Consider the following 20,516-nt stretch of genomic DNA (forward strand, 5'->3'; position numbering starts at 1 on the left):
TTTTGGAAAATTCTCAGCCTTTGTATCTTCAAATATTTCTTCTGTTTTTCTTCTCCTTTCCTTCTGGTATTTTCCATCATGCATATGTTATACCTTTTCTAGTTGTTCTGTGGTTCTTGTCTCTCTCTCTCATTTTGCTGCACTTTTTTAGTTTCAGAAGTTTCTATTGACATATTGAGCTCACTGATCCTTTTCTCTTTGCTGTGTCCACTCTACTGATGAGTCCAACAAAGTCATTCTTCATTTCTGTTACAGTGTATTGATACTTGATTTCTACTACTTCCTTTTGATTCTTTCTTAGAGTTTCCATATCTCTGCCTGTATTATACTTATATTCTTGCATGTGACCCACTTTTTCTATTAGAATCCTTAGTTTATTAATCATAGTTATTAAAAAAACCAATCTGACAATTTCAATATCTCTGTCATAACTGAATCTGGTTCTGGCTGTTGGTTTGTATCTTCAGACTACTTTTAACTTTAACTTTTTTTTTTTTTGGCCTTTTAGCATGTCTTGTTATCTTTTTGAAAGCTGAACATGATATATTTGGTTAAAGGAACTGAAGTAAATAAACCATTAGTATTAAATTTTAGGTTTATCTGGCTAGGAGTTAGGCTACTTGGTTACAGTTTGCTATAGTTTTAGGTGTCAGAGGCTAAATTTTATTCCAGTGTCTTTGTTTGTGTCCCCTTGTTGTCTTAGAGTTTCCCTAGAGACTCCTTCTTGAGTAAGCCTAAATTTTGCAGTTCCTTGTAGCTGTGATCTCCTGTTACTACATAGAATTCCTGTTGATGTGATGGTGAAGTGTGTTGGGGGGAAGCTTTCTACTTGCTTATAATCATGTAACTATCTTGTGGGAGCTATAAACCTAAAAAGATCAGGGAATTGTTATATAGCCTTTGATCCTCCAGGGATCCCAGGAACCTAGTTATAATGTCAAGACTGACTACAGTTTCCTTGGTTCTAATATAGCCATTTTTCTCAGAGTTTCAAGAAGTCTTTAAATGCAGTATAAAGCATATTTTTATTGTTGACACTATTATAGATGTCTCCTTTCCTTCCTCCTTTGCCCATTTCCACCCAGCCTCCACCCCTCCACGTCCCTCTGGCATCATCTCAATGTTGTCTCTGTCTCTTCTTAAGGGAAACTGTATTACCAATCCCAACCAATATGGGTTTTACCATAGTCTAACCAAGGAGAAGGAAGAAAAATATCCAATTTCAGCCACCTCTAGACTTCCTCTGTCACCTGAGGGGGGATGGGAAGAAGCTACAAAGCACTTGTAGAGGGCATGACATTGACCATGGGTGGAAGGGAGAGATGAGGGTATATTGCAAAAGAAGATTTTAAAAAAAGGTCAGATGTTACATCATTGGCATAGACTATGTGAAGATAAGAAAATAAGGCTTGTGAAAGGAGCAAAACAATATTGATAATTGATGAGAACTTGGACATGAGCTGGCCTAGAGTCACCTTTAGGGGAAGGTAACCCACAAAGAAAAATAAAGAAATATATAGTCAAGTTTTTGTTTCTGTATTTCAGGCTTAATTAGCTTTAAATGGCACAAATTCAGGACCTAGACTGCTGGGGATTAAAACCCAGTTTTGCTGCTTGCTAGCTGTTTAACATTGGACAAGTTAATCACTCTCTCCCTAGAGATACTGTGAGAATGAAGTAATTTTGATAATTATAAAGCTGTTAGAATACAGCCTAGTCTGTTGTCATATTGTGAGTACTATGAAGAATATGGATCCTAAAGTACATAAGTGTGGACTGCTCCCTCTGAATGATGCTGTAAGTATGGGTATGCCACTGCATGGCTGTCAATTGTCAATGTAGAGAGTTAGATTCAGTCACTGAAGAGATTTTTTAAAGTGCTATACTCAGCAAAAATACTTTATTTCATCTAGACAAGACCTTTGATAGGACCTTTCATGATTTTCCTGTGGGCAAGTTTGAAAAGCATTGATTGGAGTCAGGGTTTTAAAGGGACCATGTTGACTGTTCACCCCACATGGTATAAAATACATGATCAAGGTCAATTTGGAAGTTTTCCAGGGGGTTTGTGCCTCTTTTGACCACAGCTATTCTGCCGTACACAGTCTTAAGTGACTTTGGTGAAGATATAAAAGGCATGCTCATTGGAGCTATGAGGGATGTACAGTCATATATGTAAAATTAAAGAATTTGGATCCCAAAAGATATTAATCAGCCTAAGCCTTTCTTGCTTGTCTCACTGTAACTGCTAATATTTCTCTTTTTATTGCTATGCTATGCTGTTGGAGTTTTCTTGTGTACACTGTAGATTCATACCTCTACACCCTTTCCTCATGCCATTCCTTCTCACTTTTTGGAGAATGCTTTTCTCCATCTCTAGGGAATTTTCAAGGCCATTATACTTTAATCCAAGCACAGGGAATTGCCCACAGTTCATGAAGGCTCAAGATAGACTCAGGGATTCGTTGGTAAATTCTGGCTTTGCCTCAAAAAGCAGGACACAGAAAAGCATCTGTCCCTATGGACTCAGTTGATACACATCTTTATTTCATGCTGTGTAAAATGCTGTTGACCTTGTTAAGGAAGCAGATCTTCCCAGTGGGGACTTGTTCATATTCCAATTTGGTCACACAACTGTCCTCTGCACAGTCTTCTGCATTAGCAGTGACAAAGGCTACCAGGTTTATAAAATAAATTGAACTAGTCAGGGAACATCTCTAAAATCAGTTTAGTGTTCTCCCACAATAGTTTGTAATCTGTTCTGTCCGCTTTCCATTCCCCGTGACAGGGTGTAGGGAGATCCTACAACTGTTCTTGTCTTCAGATTTAACAAGTTTAGACCAATTTAAATCAAACTTCCTTCCATATTAAGTTTGAAGCCTGTCGTCTCAACCTGCTCAGGCCTGACTCTCTGCTCACTGATCAACATTGACATAGGGGCCATGTTTGTTCTTCGACTCTTCACTAACATTGCTCCACCTCTTCCCACACACTTGGACCATTTGTGTCCTCCTGGACTCAGGCTTGAAAGAGGGATTTCTTTATTTATTCAACAATATTCACTGTGTTCTTAATTTGTGCCAGACACTGTTCTGAGTTCTTGGTATGGACCAGTATAATAATGGCCCTACCTTCATGGAACTTATATTCGAGCAGGCAAGGCAAAATATATTAATAAAAATATATTAGATTTGAAAACAATAGAGGCTAGGGGGAGAAGCAGAGAAGAAAAGGGGAACTGGAAATTCTAGGAATGGGGTTTTACTATTTTATATATAAAGTCCAATGAAGAACTTTCTGGTAAAGTGACATATGAGATAAAACCTAAGGGAAATAAGGGAGTTAGCTGTGGAGAGATATGGGAAGAAAATTGAAGCAGTAGAGACCAAGTATCCAAGAAACCCAAAGATTCGAGTATGATGGGGCAATGAGTGGATGAAATGTAGCAGTTGCTGGGGCAGAGAGGAAGCTGAGGGTGGGGACAGTCATGTTGGGCTCCTACGTCATGGCGGAGATTTGAGCTTTTACTTTGGTTAGGCTGAGAAATCATTGAAGAGTGCATATAGATGAAGGATATGATCTGACTTATTTTTCAACATGATTTCTCTGATTTCTGGGTGAAAAAAACTATAGAGAGTAAAGGTAAAAAGTGGGGAGACCAGTTAGTGGATGATTGCTGTGATCTAGGCAAGTAGATCTAGGTGGCTTACACGAGAGAGATAGGAGAGGAATAGTCATATTCTGAATCTTTTGAAGGTAAATCGAACAGGGTTTGTTTCTGCATAATATTTGGGATGAAAAAGAAATAAGGGACTTCATAGCTGTGCAAAATCTTTTTAGTTTGATGTAGTCCCATTTGTTTATTTTTTCTTTTGTTTTCCTTGCCTGGGGAGATATATAGATAAAATATTGCTATGAGCAATGTCTGAGATTTTGCTCCCTATATTTTCTTCCATGATTTTTATGGTTTCAGGCTTAACATTTAAGTCTTTAACCCATTTTGAATTTATTCTTGTGTGTGGTGTAAAAAGCTGGCCTAGTCTCATTTTTTTCTGCACATATCTGTCCAATTTTCCCAACACCATTTACTGAATAAACTATCTTTAGCCCATTGCATGTGATTGCTTCCTATGTCGAATATTGACTATAGCCCTGGCTGGTGTGGCTCAGTGGATTAAGTGCCGACCTGTGAACCAAAGGGTCACTGGTTTGGTTCCCAGTCAGGGCACATGCCTGAGTTGTGGGCCATGTCCCCAGTTGGGGGCACATGAGATGCAACCACACATTGATGTTTCTCTCCCTCTCTTTCTCCCTCCTTCTCTCTAAAAATTAAATAAATAAAATATTTAAAAATGTTAATTGACTATGAAGGTGTGGGTTTATTTCTGTGCTCTCTATTCTGTTCCATTGTTCTATGTGTCTGTTTTTTTGACAATACCGTGCTGTTTCGATTACTATGGCTTGATAGAATACTTTCATATTTGGTAGTGTGATTCCTCCAACTTGTTCTTTTTTTCTCAGGATTGCTGTTGCTATGTGGGGCCATTTGTGGTTTCAAATAAATTTTTGAAATATTTGTTCTAGTTCTGTGATAAACACCATTGGAATCTTGATATGAATTGCATTGAAGCTATAGATTGTTTTGGGTAGTATGGACATTTTTATGATGTTAATTCTTCCTATCCATGAATATGGTATGTGCTTCTACTTTTTTGAATCTTCTTCAGTTTCTTTTTTTAATGTCTTATAATTTACAGGTCTTTTATATCCTTGGTTAGGTTTATTCCTAGGTATTTTTTTCTTTTTGAAGCAATTGTGAATGGCATTGTTTTCTTAATTTCTTTTTCTGTTAGTTTGTTATTGGCATGTAAAAATGCATTTTACTTAGCATAACCTTCACTTCTTCCATTATGCATTTGCCATACTCAAGCATATCTGTCAAGGCTGTGAGCATCTTTATCACCAGTGTTTTGAACTCTACATCTGTTGGGTTGGCTATATCCTCATCTCTAAGTTCTCCCACTGGAACCTTGATCTGTTCCCTCTCTTGGGCCATACTTCTCTGTCTCCTCATCTTGACAGGCTCCTGTGTTTGTTTGCCTCTGTGTCTTAGGTAAGCTGTTGCTCCTGTTACATTGTAAAAGGTGGAGCCTTAGGAATTCATCAGTACAGGGCCACCTGTTTCACCATGCTGTGGTGCTGTGTATGTGGGAGGGATCTGAGAGGGAAAAATGTCATTCACTCAGCACTTGCCCCTCTTCCAGGCACCTCTCTCACCTTTGTATGGGACTGGCATTTCTCTAGCTGTTGCCCTGGCCATTGTTCCCAGAGTGGGTGGGTCTATGGCCATTCTAGGACCATGGGGACCCTTCAAACAAGTGGACTCTGCTGAGAGATGGGCAGTTTCTTCCTCTGCCCCAACCCCTACTGGTTTGCACAGTCAGAAACAACGAGGCTCTTATTTTTCACAGGTGCTGGAACCATGAGCTGTGCCACCAGGCCTGGGGCTGGGAACGCTCCCCAGGTGTCCCTCCTGACTTTTTGAAATGTGTGACTGTGTTTTCCACTGGCCTGCCACTGCCACTGCCACCACTGCCATATCTGCTGCCGCCACTGCACCGCGTCTCCTCCACCCTAGCTCCGCCTCTCCTACCTGTCTGGTTGAGTATTTCTTCTTTATATCTTTTTTTTGTTGGACTTCCATGCAGCTTGATTTTCTGGAACTTCTGGTTGTCTCTAGTTTTGAGGTAGTTGTTTTCCTTCTTAGTTGTGGAAGGAGATGAAGCCTGTCTGTCTACGCCTCCATCTTGGCCAGAAATCAGTGTATGATCTTTTTGATGTGTTGCTGTATTTAGTTTGCTAATATTTTGTTGAGGATTTTAGAATCTATATTCATCAGGGATATTGGCCTATAATTCTTTTTCTTTGTAGTGCCTTTATCTGGTTTTGAAATTATGATAATATTGGCCTTATTAAATGAGTTTAGGATTTTTTCCTCCTCTTGAATTTTATGGAATAATTTGAGAATGAGAGGTGTTAAAACTTTTTGGACTGTTTGGTAAAATTCACCTGTGAAGCCATCTAGTCCAGGGCTTTTGTTTGTTGGGAGGTTTTTGATTACTGCTTTAATTTCACTAGGTATAATCTGTCTTTTCAGATTCTCTGATTCTTCCTGGTTTAATTTCACAAGTTTGTATGTTTCTAGGAATTCATTAATTTCATCCAGGTTGTACAGTTTATTGGCATATAATTGTTCATAATATCTTATTACAATCCTTTGTATTTCTTGGGTGTCAGTTGTTACTTCTGCCCTTTCAATTTTTTTTTGTTAATGCCCTTTCATTTTTTATGTTATTTATTTGGGTCCTCTCTTTCTTTTCTTGATGAGTCTGATTAAAAGTATGTCAATTTTGTTTATCTTTTCAAGGAAATAGCTCTCAGATTCATTGATCTTTTGTATCATTTTTTGGACTCTATTTCATTTATTTTTGCTCAGATCTTTATTTTCTTCTTTCTACTCATTTCCGATTTTAAAGAAAACCCATAGAATGGGAGAATACATTTACTGATACATCTGATAAGGGATTAATATTCAAAATTTATAAAGAACTAACAAAACTCAATACCAAAAAATCAACCCAATTAAAAAATGGGCAAAGGACCTGAACAGGCACTTCTCCAAAGAGAGCATACAGAATGCCAATAGACATATGAAAAGATGCTCAACATCACTAATAATCTCCAGAGAAATGCAAATTAAAACCCCAGTGAAATATTATCTCTCAAAAAATCAATAAACAAATGCTGGTGAAGATGTGGAGAAAGGGGAACTCTTTCACACTGATGGTGGGACTACAGATTAATGCAACCACTGTGGAAAGCAGTATGGAGATATCTAAAAAAGGTTAGAAATAGATCTGCCTTTTGACGCACTGATCCCACTTCTAGGAAAACATCTAAGGATACCCAAAACACTAATTCAAAAGAACATAAGCACTCCTATGTTCATTGCTGATATATGGAAGCTTCCCAAGTGTCCATGAGTAGATGACTAGATGAAACAACTATGGAGCATTTCCACAGTAGAATACTACTTGACTGTATAAAAGAAGAAAGTTCTACCTCTTACCCTTTGCAACAGTATGGATGGACCTGGAGAACATTATGCTAAGTGAAATAAGCCAGTCAGAGAAAGACAAATCCATATGATTTCACTCATATGTGGAATCTAATTGACAATATGAACTAACAAGCAAAATAGAGACAGATTCATAGACAGAGGTCAGGATGACAGCTAAGGTGGAGGGTAGAGAGTAGAAGGACTGATAAGAGAGGAAAAAGTGTTCATAGACATGGACAACAATGTGGCTGGTGTTTGCAGAGCAGAAAGGGGAGTTAAAGGGGGTTAACATATAATGGAAAAAAGACAGTAAAAAATTAAAATCATAAGGAAGAGGCAATATACTTATAATACTGCACATATTTATTAAAATAAACACATGTGTAAGTGGAAAAAGAAACAAAACTAACTTTTCAATATGTCAGAAAAGAAAAAGAAGTAAGGCACTTCAGATAACTTCACTAGCAAGTGGACTGATAAATCTGTCATTTACTGAAATAGAAAAGACTGCAGGAGAAACAGGGCTAATTTGGGAGTTAGTAAAAAGCAGAAGTTTCATTATTTTGAACTCATTAAGTCTGAAAGTGGAGGTCAAAGTGCGCTTCTTGTAAACAACAACAAAAAAAAAAAAAAAAAAAAGAAAATATTAAGCTGAGTGAAAGAAGCCACACACAAAGGACCATATATTGTATGATTCCATTTATATTCCATTTATATTAAATGTCCAAAATAGGCAAATCTATAGAGGAGAACAGTAGATTAGTAGTTGCCCAGGGCTGGGAGGCAGAGGTGATGGGAGTGACAACTAATGGGTCCAAGGTTTCTTTGTGGGGTGATGAAACATTCTAGAATGGATTGCGGTGATGGGTGCACAACTCTGAATAAACTAAAAACTATTAAATCATAAAAAAAAAAAAAGAATCTAGACTGAAGATTTGATTCAGGGAGTCATAACCATAGATACTCGACATAAAGGAGTAGGAGGGAATTTGGACAGAGCCTGCAACTGTGCACTATGAAGATGATATGGAAATGAAAAGGTGCTGCAGGTTTGAGGAGAGGGATGAAGCTGTGAAATAGAAGGGGGAGGAAAAAAGACAGAAAAATGTGATTGCAGGATTGTAGCAGCCCTACTGGCACCTTGAGGTTAGAAATAATGCATTTCAACAAAACCTAGTCATCTTAGTTTTACTTCATCCTCATTCTGCATCCTGCATGAAAAACATTTTTTTCAAAACAAAATTTTATGGGTTCTTTGGAAATCCCTGCAGAAAAACCTCTTATGTACCTCTTCATTCCCTTTGTGACTCATGTCAGGTACTATGTGCCTAAGCAATCCTGGTGTGCTTGCATCTTGGCTGTTCAACCCTTGTTCAGAGTCCTTTCAAAGTGACTTGAGAGTCTTTTTCTTTTTTTCACTTTTCACAGTATCTACTTGCCCCATGAAAATCCTTTCATACATTCCTCTTCTGAGGAATGTGAACATGTAGCTGACTCACTGTTGTCCTCTTTTCTTGCCCAATCATTGTTCAGACTTGTACAAGTGACAGTTGGTAAACTATCTCTTTTCAATCTACAGTTTAGGAAGTACACATCAGGTTCTTTCAAGAGCTTTCTAGGCAAGAATTTTTTAAGCCTTCATGTTTCTACATCCCAGAAGGTCTCTAACTGAAGAATAAAATGATAAGGACAGTCTCTGATATCTCTGTATTATATATTTTTAAAAACATTTTACTTGGAGCCTTCTAGGCAAGGACTTTTAAGCCTCCATGTTTCTAAATCCCAGAAAGTCTCTAACTGCAGAATAAGATGACAAGGACAGTCTCTGATGTCTTTTCATGAAGTATTTAAATTTTTTTTTACTTGGAAATAATTTCAAACTTACTGAACTATTGTTATAATAAGAGTAGCATAAAGGACACACACACACATTCTTTATCTTCTTTCACCTATTGTTAATGTTTTACTCCATGGGCTTCATCATTTGTATGCAGATTGTTAGATAAATAAGTTTCTATTTCTTTCCCTCTCTCCTTAAATAATTCTGTATTTATTTCCCAAGGATAAGGATATTCTCTTACATGATTACAATACAGTTCTAAATTTCATAAATTTAAGTTGATATAATTATTTCATCTAATCTATCACCCTATATTTCAAAATAACAGTTGATCTAATATCTTTTATAGCATTTTCCTCTTTAAGTACAGGATCCAGTCTAATACTGGGTATTGCATTTAGTTGCTTGCCTCTTCATTAACTTTAATCTAGAATATTCCCACATAATTTTATGACACTTTCAAAGAATACTTTCTTTCCTCAAAAAAAAAATTCTTATTCCCTAATATTTCCTTGTAACAAATTGCGGTTATATGTGCTTTATTTAAAAATCGAGATAAAGGTCAGTTACCATAAAATTTATCTTTTAAATACATGTACAATTTCATACTTTTTAGTATATTCACAAGCTTGTGCAACCATCACTCTCTCTAATTCTAGGATAGTTACATCACCCCCAAAGGAAACATAGTATCTATTAGCAGTCACTACCCATTACCCACACCTCTCAGTTCCTGGTAATCATTAATCTACTTTTGGCTCTATGTTTTGTCTATTCTAAACATTTCACATAAATATTACCATACAAGATATGGCCTTTATTTCTGTCTGGCTTCCTCGATTTATTGTAATTATTTCAAGGTTCATCCTTGCTGTATATGTTAGTATTTTGTATATAAATAACATACCATTGTAAGAATATACAACATTTATTAATACATATGTAAGTTGGTGGACATTTGAGTTGTTCTCACTTTTTAGCTATTGTGAATAGTCATTGTTGTTATGAAAACTCGTGTACAAAATTTTTTTATGTGGACATATGTTTAATTTATCTTGAGAAACTGTCAAACTATTTTCTAAAGTATCTTCACTATTTTACATGACTACTAACAGTGAATGAAGGGTCCAGTTTCTCCACATTATTGTCAACATTGTTATTGTCTTACCTTTTGATTATATCTATCCTAGGGGGATGTGAAGTGGCATCTCATTGTGGTTTTTATTTGCACTTTCCTAATGATTTTTGATGTTGAGTATCTTTTTTTTTTTTTTTACATTTTTTGTTTAAGATTTTTTTCAAATACAGTTTACATTAAATATTATTTTGTATTCATTTCATGTGTACAGCATAGTGGTTAGACAGTCATATACCTTACAAAGTGTACCCTTGATATTTCCAGCACCCACTGGCACCACACATAGTTATTCTAATATTATTGACTATATTTCTTATGCTGGACTTTACATCCCAGAGTGTCAATGAGGTGGGGGATGTTGAGTATCTTTTCATGTGTTTCAATTGCCACTTATATATCTTCTTTAAAGCAATGTCTATTTAAATATTTTGCTCATTTAAAATTGGGTTCTCTTCCTATTGTTGACTTATAAGTGTTCATGATATATAATATTATAATTGCTAGACTTTTATCAGATACATTTTGCAAATGAACTCTCTCATTCTGTGGCCTGTATGTTCACTTTCTTGATAGTATATTTTGGTGCACAAAAGTTATTTGACACCATATGTAGTTATTACAATAGTATTTACTATATTCCCTATGCTGTACTTTATATTCCAGTGACTGTGTTTATAACTGGCAATTTTCACTTTTTCATCCCTCCATTTGTTCACCAAGACCCCTAATCTCCCTTCCCTCTGGCAACCATCAATTTTTTCTCTGTATCTATGAATTTGTTTTTGTCTGTTCTTTTATTTTGTTTTTTAGATTTCACATATAAGTGAAATCACATAGAATTTGTCTTTCTCTGTTTGACTTATTTATACACTCAATTCTATTCCATTGATGTAAATACATCTATCCTTATGCCAATACCACACAGTTTTTTTTTACTTTATATTTGCAGTAAGTTTTGAAATTGACAAATGTAAGTCCCAATTTTTGTCTTGCATTTTCAAGACTGTTTTGCTACTCTGAGACCCTTGCATTTCAATATACATTTTAGGATCAATATGTTCATTTCTGAAAAAAGAGGCCACTAGAATTTTGATAGAAATTATATTGAACCTGTAGATTTCTTTGGAGACTATTGCCATCTTATTAATATTAAGTCTTCCAATCCATGACACAGATGTCTTTCAATTTATACAGGTCTTTAATTTTTGCAAATATGTTTTCTATGTTTTAATTTTTAAATCTTGCCCTTGTTTTTTGATAAATGTATTTTTAAGTACATATTTTTGTTCCAGGTAAATCTTTATTTCTTCCTTTTGGTCCAAATTTTTGATTCAAATTCTGGCTCCTTCCCATCACTATTGGTTCCCTGTGTATATTTCTTTATTTCACTTTGTATAAGCTTTACTTCTGCCTTCATTTTGTAGCTGGACTCAATCACTTCTCCAAGCATCTGATCACCAGTGTTTTGAACTCTTCATCTGATAGGTTGGCTATCTCTGTTTTGTTTAGTTCTTTATCTGAAGTTTTGTTCTGTTCTTTCATTTGGGCCATATTTCTTTGCTTCCTCCATTTGGTAGCCTCCCAGAGTTTGTTTCTGTGTATTGAGTAGAGCTGCTTTGATTCCATGTCTTGGTAGTATGGCCTAATGTAGTAGGTGTCCTGTAGGGTTCAGTATTACAGCCTCCCCTATCATCCAAGCTAGGTACTTGAGGTGCACCCTTTGTGTGGGCTGGGAATACCCTCCTTTTGTAGTTGATCCTTGGTTGCTGTTGGCAGATCAATTGGAGGGATTTACCCAGGCCAGTCAGCTGCATGTACTGGTTGTGACCACTGACCACCAGCCTCTGCCACCTGTGGAGGGTCAACTGTTCAGGGTTAGGGTGGTGGTGCTCTGACATGGTCTATAGCTGTCAATTGGGTGTGCTGGCCCTGGGGTTTCCTGAGTGGTACAGGCCAAGGTCAGCCCCAAGCTGTGTTTTGCCTGGCGTACCCAACATGAGCTATAAAGCAACCCAACATGGCTGCTATTTATCTTGGGCTTGGAGATTTGCAGGTGAAGCCAAGCTGTGACTCTAGGCTGGCTGCTGGTAATGCTGGGCCTGGACCTCACTGAGGCCAGCTGTTGCTGGTTTGATAGGATTTAGGAAGTTGTGCAGCATAAGCCAAGACCAGCCATTCATATAGAAAAGAAGCTTGGATTGACCCATAAATTGGGTGAGGTGGAGTCTCTGGGGATCTCCAAGGTGGGTCAAACAGTGTTAACTAGGGAGATGGAATCTCTAAATGGCACCAGCTTACCAGTTCTGTGGAGGGAGGGTTTAAACAATAGACAATGGCTTCTGCTGTCCTTGATGCCAGATACTTCAGTGTCTCCCAGTATTCCACTGGTGCCTTTCAAGCTGCTACGGCACTGTTGGAGTTCAGAGGGAGTGAGTCTGAGTAGGTAGGTCTCTGTGTGTGTTCTTTAAGAGGAACTGCTTGGGACTCTAGAAGTTTCTTCAACTGACTCAATCCCCACTGGTTTTTGCAGCCAGAAATTTTAGGGATTTATCTTCTTAGTACTGGAATCCTGAACTGGGAGTCCTGGTGTGGGGGTAGGACTCCTCACTTCTGATATATCCCTCCTGAATTTTTATGCATTTCACATGGGTGAGATATCAGTCTGTTCTGCATCTGTGCCACTCCTACCCATCTCAATGGATGTGATTTTTAAAATTTTGTAGTTGTCAGACTTCCATTCAACTTGATTTCTGATAGTTTTGGCTGATGGTTCTCTATATTTTATTTTATTTTTTTTTAAATATATTTTATTGATTATGCTGTTACAGTAGTTCCAATTTTTTCCCCTTTACTCCCCTCCACCCAGTATCTCCCTCCCCCAGCATCCCCCCCCAAGTCCATACCCATGGTTCGTAAAAAATAACTATCCCTCCCTCTCAGATATTAAGACCCTTTGTAATCTTGTAAAGGACAATGGGCGAAGGTCTCAAGCTCCTCTAGCTGCTTCAAGCTGGACATGGTCGTCGTCCTACCTACCCTTGGGTCCAGAAATCCCTAATAAGAGTGGGGGTGTGGAGGGGAGGGTGGCCTTCCCACATGGGGAAGGATCATGCAGACTCCAGGTCAGTTGGCTGTCTCCGGACAACGGCGTGCTTGGTTTAGCAGGCTGGCATCCTTGTTGTGTTCTGGGGGCAACAGATTTGGCAAAAAGGGTTAAAAAGCATCATTCAATCCATAACTACTAGGTGGCAAAAGGCAGGGATTAATTTTTCAATGTTCCACATTAGGAGAAAAAAAAAAAAAAAAAAAAAAAAAAAGGGCTTCTTTGGAGGAAGGTGTGCTAGGCACATCTCTCCTGTCCAAAACCCTTTTGCCCATTTTATTTAGTTTGGGCTGAGGGAAATAGTTTATGTTTCCCCCCTCTCAGACCTCTGGGCCCTTTCTGTCCAAGCCATTAGGATAGAAAAGAGAATTCAGTTTTAAAGTGAAGCCCACAGACCACCCCATTCTTCACCAACTCAGCCATTTAGTTCAGCTTTCTATATTTTAGTTGTAATGTTGATGTGGTTGTGTGAAGAGGTGAGCCATCTTCTACAATTGAATTTTGTACTCTGATATTTTATCCTATAACCTTTGTAAACTCATTTGTTAGTTTTAATTGTGTGTGTGTGTGTGTGTGTGTGTTTGAATTCCTTTGGAGTTTCTGTATGCAAGATTATGCCATCTGGAAACAGAGATGATTTTACTTCTGTCTTATTCCAAACTAGAAAACTTTAATGTCTTTTTTTTGACCAACCGCTCTACCTAACCCGTCCAATACAGTGGTGAGTGGAAGTGATGGAGCAAATTATCTGCCTTGATTCTGACATTTAGAAATAAAACTTTCAGTCTTTTATTGTTATGTGTGATATTGGCTGTGGGTTTTTTAAAATCATTTTTATTGTTATTCTATTCCAGTTGTCTCATTTTTGCGCTCCTCAACCTATCCCTCCCCCTGCTCCCACAGTCAATTCCCACAGATTTGTCCATATCTGTGGGTCATTCATACTTGTTGTTTGTCTAGTCCCTTTTCCTTCTTTCTACCATTATCTGCACCCTCCTTTTTTATATATGCCCTTTTTCATGTCTGAGAGTGCTCTGCTATTCATGAAAGGGTATTAAGTTTTGTCAAGTGACTGTTTGGTGTCTATAGAGATAATTTGTGCTTTTTGTCCTTATTCTGTTAATATATTAATATGATTTTATCACGTTGACTCATTTTTTGTATGTTAACCTGTGTTGCATTCCTGGGATAAATCCCAGTTGTTTGTGGTATATAATTCTTTTAATGCATCATTGGCTGCACTTTGGTAGTGCATTGTTGAGGATTTTTGCATCTATATTCATGAGGAATATTTAGCTGTTGTTTTCTTTTACTTGTGGTGTATTTGTCTGATTTTGGCATTAGGGTAATACTGGTCTCCTAGAATAAAATGCAAAGGTTTTTCCTTATCTATTTTTTCAAAGAGTTTGTGAAAGATGGATTTTAATTATCCTTTAAATGTTTGGGAAAATTCATCAATGAAGCCATCTGGTTCTGGGTTTTTCTTCATGGGAAATTTGATTACTAATTTAGTCGCTTTATTAATTATATGTATATTCAAATTTTCTGTTTCTTCTTGAGTCAATTTTAAGAGTTTGTGTCGTTCTAGGAATTTTTTCATTTCATCTAGGTTATATAAGTTTTTTAGTATTTTCTTTTAATCCTTATAATGTCTGTAGGGTTTATAATAGCCTCACTTTCATTTCTGACTTTAGCAATTTAAATATTTTTTTCTTGTTTATTCTAACTAAGTTTACTGATTTTGTTGATCATTTCAGGGAACTAGTTTTTGGTTTCATTGTCTTTCTATACTATATCTATATTATATATATATATTATATATATTTTTTTCTATTCTATTTCTCTAATTTTTATTTTCTCTTCAATCAACTTGCTTTAGATTTAGTAAACTTTCTTTTTAGGTTTTCCTATTCCTCCAGTTTCTTAAGGTAGAAGTTTAGTTTACTGATTTGGTATTTTTCTTGTTTTTAAATATATACATTTACAACTATAAAATTTCCTCTGAGAACTGCTCCTGTTCTACCCCATAAGTTTTAGTATATTGTGGTTTTACTCTTATTTATCTCTATTTTCTAAGTTCCTTTGGACCCATTGGTTATTAAGAAGTGTTTTATAAAATTTCTATATATTTGGACTTTCCCAAATTCCTGTCTATATTGATTTCTACTTTTATTCTATTTTGTTTGGAGACCATATTTTATGATTTTAGTACTTTTAAATTTGAGACTTCTTTTGTCATATAATATGTGATCTATCCTTTTTTTTTAAGATTTTTAAAATTTATTTTTATTTTTATTTATTTATTTTTTTATTTTGGTTTTTCAATTACAGTTGTCCCCTTTTCCCCCAATTTCTCTCCCCCACCCAACCCACCCACTCTCCCGCAATCATATCCCTCCCCGCTGTCCATGTCCATGAGTCTTTCATACAGGCTCTTTAATTAAACCCTTCCCTTACTTATCCCCCTTAAAATTTATTTTTAGAGAGAGGAGAAGGGAGGGAGAAAGTGAGATAGAGAAACATCAATGTGTGCTTATCTTTTGCATGCCCCCAACTAGGGACTTGGCCTATAACTCATGCATGTGCCCTGACTGGGAATCAAACCAGTGACCCTTTGGTTCACAGGCCAGTGCTCAATCCACTGAATCACACCAGCCAGGGATGGTCTATCCTCAAAACTGTATTATGCTGTTGTTGAATGGAAAACTTTATAAATATGTTAGATCTACTTGGTATTTAGTGTTGTTAAGTCTTGCATTTCCTTATTGATTTTATGTCTTGTGTTTCTATTTATTGTGAAAGTGGGGGAAAGTGAGCCACAGCAGGTGGTCAGGATGAGGCCTGGGCTAAATTTTTGTGGTCGAACACAAAATGTCTGCAGAGTACAATTTTCATTGAAGGCCAAAAATAGAATTAGAAACTGAACTAGTTTAGGTCAGAGTGGTCAGTGTAGCACAGGTAAAGTTGAAAGCCAAAAACAGAATGAATGGGTGTTGCTGTTTCAGAGACAAAGAACATTGGTGCCAAAATGGAGATCAGGAGATCCAACAAAGTCCAAGCAAATAATTCTTTCTGGGAAGGTATCTTGAGTTGGGCAGAATCTCTTCTGATGCCTTATTTCTGTCTTATTTTATTTGTGCATTATCCTCAAGAGGATGTTCCAACCTCTTCTAAAGGCATCCAGGACTTCTGACAGTTGTTGAGTTCACTGAGTAACTATAGAAAAAGAGCACTGTTTGGGCAAACAGGCTGTTCAGGGGCCAAACCAAACTGACCTTATAGAGGGTCTGGGACTGCTGCCAGCTCATGGTAAAAACTGAATAGAGGCAGCTGCCTGTTTGCTCTTTCCAGGTTGTGGTGTATTTTATATGCCAGCCAAATTTCATTGAAATTTATTTATTTATTTTGTGCTTCTGGAAAGTCCTTGCAATTTTACTTGGGAGACAATATAGTGTTATGAAAAGAGAGCTTTGAGTTCATAAATCCTGAGCATGCGTAGCTCTAACAGCTACTGTAATTTAGGCAAGTAATTAAACCTTTGTCACACAGACATGTATGCATAGTCATGCAGAGATGTGCACCTACACACAGATACTTATATTGGCACATATATATGAGAGTATAGATGATGCATGTATTACTTAACTTATATTTAAAGCCATAGTTCCCAGTGATCAAAGAAAGGGAGCTTGTGGCATCTTTTTCTTCTTCCCTTTTCCTTTTGCCTGTGTGTGTGTGTGTGTGTGTGTGTGTGAGACAGAGAGAGAGAGAGACAGACAGACAGACAGAGACAGACAGAGAGACAGAGAGACATGCAGTATCTCACTCAGTTGGAAAAGCAAGCTCAAATACATAAGGATCTGTTGCCCAGAGAGAGAGAGAGAGAGATATCCTGGCTTTAGGCAAGTCAACCAGTGGCTCTGTTTTGTTCTTGAAATTGACTCTTTATTTCAGCTGAACTAACTGGATGAATCAGATGTTAAGACATTAGATAGAAGAAGAGGTAGAATAGTATTACTGCTGGCAAGGGACCATTTAATCTTGTAAAATAGATATGAATATGCCTAGGCTATCCAGAGCAGGACTAATTGAGGACAGAGGTGGGTCCTGGACAGAGCCCAGGCTGCATATGAACATTTCAGTACCTTTCCTTTCTTTTACCCTCTCTGTGCTCTCCATCCTCATGGAAATTATGTGCTGCTGCTGCACCTGGATTTGGTTGCTGTGGTTACAGCTGTAGTCCCTAGTGGAGGAGGGGTACATAGCTGTATTTTTATAAGGGCAAATTGTGCTGACATTTAAATTGGAGACATCACAGTATAGTGCAGCTGCCAAGGTATGAGAGAGTATGCTCTCCCTTTGCAATTGGGTTAGTTGGAATATTCTTGACTCCTCTTTCTTGGTGTTTGTGTATGTAGAAATATGTGAACTCATTTATTAGCTTTAACATGTTCAGATTCTGGTTGAGAACAGGGAGAGAGGCTTTCTTCAGTGAGATTTTGCAAGGTTAGGGCTCAACAGATGCTACAAATGATATCAAAGTAAGGGGGGGGGTAATCGGGTATTAGCACAAAGCCATGTCCATTAAGTCTAAAAGAAATGACAAGGGAAGCCAAATAAGAAGAGCTGGAGATGACATGGCAGACAGGAGTCAGCAGTCTAAGGATGAGGTAGACAGTAGCACCATGAGGGGATCAGACCAGTACTTTATTTTGGGTAGATGCTCATGTTGACAGTCAGCATCTAGGGAATGGTACCTGTGTGGGTTGCTGGAATTTGCCAGGTGGATCTAGCTTGAGGATGCCCATGACATTTGGAAAGTGGTAGAGCTAACCAGGCTGCTGAGCCAGGGCCTCCTCCTCATCATTTGATAAGGTGCTATGTTTAAGGCTAAATTAATTGCAAATGTTTTCTTTTGAGAAGTAATAGGCTTGAAGTATATCAATCATATTTACCCACAGAAGTGGATTTGCTGCTGCAGCTTGTCACTGTTGTTGATTAGTCAATTGGTCAGTCAATCAACAAACACCTATTGGGTTTCCACTCTGTGCCAGGGCTAAAGGTGCTGCTCTTTTTTTCAACTCCAGCATCCTTTCTTAACTCAGCATCCACACTCAAGCATACCCTCACTGAGGACATTGGTAAATAAAAATTCCAGAGCCCTGAAAAAGTCTCTGATTGGCCATTAGTCTAACATTTTCCTTTTAATATGCAAATATTCAAGGGCTCCTTGGGGTCCCTGTGCCAACTGTTGGCTCAATTAGCCAAGAGTCCAGGAAAGCACCAATGGAGGGCCTGCTTTGCCCACTGGTCAGTCCAGAGAAACTGTTCACACAGACAGGTTTGTATATACAAAGCTATATTATATAGACTTTTGTTTGATATTTGCCTCTGTGCAAATACCTGAGTATCTGCATATGTCCATGTGTGTAAATATCTATGTGTGTATATGTATATGGGTAAAAGACCTCTTGCTGTAGGTACTTGGAAGTCAGAGAGTTATGGGTTTGAAGATTGAATATTTCTTTTATTAGCTCTGTGATTTTGAACAAACAATATTAGATTTTCCAACCACAGTTTTCTCATTTGAAAAATAGAAATAATTATATTTCAGAGAAATTTTTGTGAATATTATATGTAGTAATTAATATAAAACATCTGGCATAGAGTTTGACATAAAAAAGACAATTACAAATATATCAGCTCCTGCCACTTTATATACTTTTTCCTCTCTAGAATAATAAGATATGCCTCAGATTTTGTGTCATTATTCTCAACTGATGGAGGATCAAATGGCCCTCAAAGCAAGCATATCATTAGCTTGAATGGTAGACAATTTTTAGAATTTATAAAAGTTTATTTACACACCTGATATTCTCATAATATCCATTAGCTAAAGTAAAGCAACCAAAATCACGTTGACTGGTGATATTCAGAAGATTGAGAATGCACAGTTAGAGGAGCTGTTATCACAAAGCAATGCCTAGTCCATGCTCTCAGAAGGAGGATAGGGCTCTCTCATGCACAGCTACAGTCAAGTGAAGGAGAAAATGACATCTTTGCCTCCTTTCTTTGTGTTTGGCAATTACTAGCCTGTTGTTTCATACCAGGCAGAGCAGGGATCCTGCAGAAGGTGTGACAGGTCCTGAGGGGTCCTCCCAGCTTGGTCTAGAAGTAAGCTCAAGGCCACTCCTGACAGGTTCTACACTGGTGAATAATGCCTCAGTCTGTGCAGGAACCTCTAGTTTGTACCTTCTGGGAGGCAGTTCACTGTTCTTGCAAGGCTTTGGTTCTGTATTTGGGACTCACAGTCAGCTGTGACAGGGGTTCATGTGCAAGCATGGTGATTATGTCTTCACAACATTAAGCAGGAGTCACAAGGGGCGTATAGCCATTCTGTCTTGTTGAACCCAAGTGCATAGAATTAAGGAGAAAAGCTGTAGCTTAAACTTTAAACATTAAGGTTTAGTTTTTTGAAGAATCCTCATACTGTTTTCCATAGGGGCTGCACCAATTTGCAGACACACTAAAGTGGATGAGGATTCCCTTTTCTTCACATCCTCACCAGCAGAGGTTATTTGTTCACTTTTTGATAATAACTATTATGACTGGTCTGAGGCGGTATCACTTTGTAGTTTGATTTGTGTTAGTGATAATTATTAGTGATGTTGAGAACCTTTTCATATTTCTGTTTGCCATCTCTATGTCTTCTTTGGAGAAATGTCTTTTTATAATTTCTGTCTAGTTTTTGATCATATTATTTTTTCTTATTAATTTGTTTGAGTTTCTTACATATTTTTATATGTCCTATATTCATTGCAGCATTATTTGAAACAGACAAGATATGGAAGCAAACTAGATATCCACTGACAGATGAGTGGATAAAGAAGATGAAACATAAACATGGAAAGACAGAAAAGGCCACTTCATCACATTGTGACTGGTAGGAAGTTCAGAGACACTAAAGGGTTGGCTGGGTTCGCACTGGTGGCAGTTGAAGGGACTGAGAAACAACTCAGCAGCAAAGGCTTTTCCCTGAGAAGGGAAGAATCTAAACCCCCAACTGGGTTTCCCAGCCTACAGCAACAGAGTGGAAAGTAAAATAGCATCCAGCTGTGAAAGTGAAAAGCCACAGGGTTTTTTGCTGGCCTAAAAGAAACAGCTGGAGACAAAGACCTCTTAAACAGATCATGTATGAAAATATTTTGGCTCCCACTTATACTGGGCTCAAGCAGAGTGGGGCGGAGAGGACTGGAGATGCTTAGGGAGTGTTTGGGGCAGTGGCTTTGGGGAGAGAACTGAGGGAGCAGCCAAC

The sequence above is a fragment of the Furipterus horrens genome, unplaced genomic scaffold (genome assembly GCF_987537825.1).
Source record: "Furipterus horrens unplaced genomic scaffold, mFurHor1.1.pri manual_scaffold_5, whole genome shotgun sequence".
Lineage (NCBI taxonomy): Eukaryota > Metazoa > Chordata > Mammalia > Chiroptera > Furipteridae > Furipterus > Furipterus horrens.